This window comes from Macrotis lagotis, chromosome 8 (genome assembly GCF_037893015.1).
Source record: "Macrotis lagotis isolate mMagLag1 chromosome 8, bilby.v1.9.chrom.fasta, whole genome shotgun sequence".
Lineage (NCBI taxonomy): Eukaryota > Metazoa > Chordata > Mammalia > Peramelemorphia > Peramelidae > Macrotis > Macrotis lagotis.
Genome location: NC_133665.1, coordinates 74,151,181 through 74,153,197, shown reverse-complemented (window position 1 = coordinate 74,153,197; position 2,017 = coordinate 74,151,181). Strand labels below are relative to the sequence as shown.

Here is a 2,017-nt window from a genome sequence, read left to right as displayed (position 1 = left end):
AACCCAGGATTTAGAATTACATGGGTTTTAATCATTAAAATAGATGTCTTTTAAAAAAGATATTCACTTAACTACCTGAAGTATTTGGCAGACCCAATCCTTTGGGAGTAGATTGAATAGTAAATGGAAAGTGCTGACCTAGTTTTCCAAAAGATGTAAACCTTAACCTGACAAGTTTCAGTTGTTGGATTGCTTCATTTTAGAATGCAGTATTGTAAGCATAAATTTTGGTAAGTTGGTAGCAGCATTTTAAAACTCAAGAAATATAAATTTTGACATACAAGGTCAATGCTATTTTTATATAAAAAGTATAGAATCTCTCAAAATCTAGAGTTTATAAATCTATTTAATACCTTTTTATTGTACTTAAGATCCTAATTTAGAATTTTCATTAGTCTTCCACATTTTCCATGAGGTGTTGGCTTCAATTATTCATAATTTCACATGTTATTCTTTTAGACTTGTCTCATGACTCTAATAAATATATTGTAGAAAAATGATGATTTTTTTGCAAATTTATCACAGCCATTTTTATTAGCAGATCATTAGAAAACTAATCATGGTGGAGACTCTTATTTCATTCTTCTAATAAGCCTGTTGATCTGGTCTTCCCTGTTACCAGCAACTTCACCTTCCACAAAATGTGTTGTCTTTTTCTTCATTCCGCCTCATGGAGAATATAATTTGAAGGGCCACAGGAAGTTGTTGGCATATTTGAAGTGCTTGCCAACAATGTAGATCTCATGGATCAAGTCCTCCATGCAGATAATTCCATATTTACTAAGAGATTTTGCAATAAAGGCATTATCAGTCAAGGTAATTCTATGTTTCTTGATCTTGCCATAACCACATTTATAAATCAAATCATTCACAGCCTTCAGGTTTGGATAACCCCATGCAATGTATGGTTCCACAATCCTCAGCATGTTAATTGAAGTCTTGTAAAGCTTAACAAAAGTGCCACTGAAGATTTATCGAAGTTGAAGAAGTTGCAATATTTTTTGGACGTTTGGGCTAACACTATTGATACCTCTGATTCTTATCACAAAAGCTAACTTGGGTTCAGCAGGTAAATAGTAGTTGCCAGCTTTTCGTGCCATTCTAGCCAACTGGATTTCACTTCTGTATATCTGTCTGTACTTCTTATGGTAGACTTTAGCTTTCTCATAGATAACTTTTCTCCATATTTTATGGAGCTTTTTTATAGCCACCTTCTTTTTTAGGCACTTGGCCTTAGGTATTGCAAAAACCTTTCACTTTTTCAGAAGGGACTCTGGATCAGATGATAGCTTCTTCTTTTCTTCTACACCCACCATGATTCCGGTCAGAAAAAAGAGGAATGAAAAATGATATTTTTAAGAGTGAATTAGAAAAGACAGGAAAGTTGTTGTAAACATGGATACTATTGCCATGTTGCAGAAAGAACCCTGGATTTGACATCAGAGACTTTAGCTTTGATTCCTGACTTTCTCACTTACTAGGCATGTGAAGCTAGATGACTTATTCAATAGTCAGTACTTAACTGGGTTTACTATATTTATGATTACTATTAAAATATAATGAGATGCCAAAAATAAAATATTGTACAAATGTGTGTGTGTGTGTGTGTGTGTGTGTGTGTATAAAAGTGCTGTGAAGGGAATAGAAATGCAAAGTTCATCTAGATCCTTACCCTTGAGATGATTACATTCAGTATAAGAAAACATGTACAGCTTGGTAACCCAATAAATAGAATGTTGTAAATAGAGTCAAGAAGAACTGAGTTCAAATTCCATCTCAAATACTTACTAGTTGAGTGACTCTAAGTAAGTCACAATCTTTCTCTACTTCAAATTCTTCATTTGAAAGGAAAATAAAAAGGATTATCATGAAACCTACTTCTCAAAATTGTCATGCAATCAAATGAAAATATTTAAAGTGTTTTACACAGTACATGGAACATAATATGTACTCAATAAATGTTTATCCTATTCTCTCTTTCTCTTTCCATGTACATATGTGTATATATATATGTGTG

At 32.8% G+C, this 2,017-nt stretch overlaps 1 pseudogene; it reads right to left on the bottom strand.

Annotated features, from left to right (window-relative positions):
• Positions 1–602: 602 nt before the first annotated feature.
• On the bottom strand, positions 603–1,316 carry LOC141494851 (large ribosomal subunit protein uL30 pseudogene; annotated as a pseudogene).
• Between the last annotated feature and the right edge of the window lie 701 nt (positions 1,317–2,017).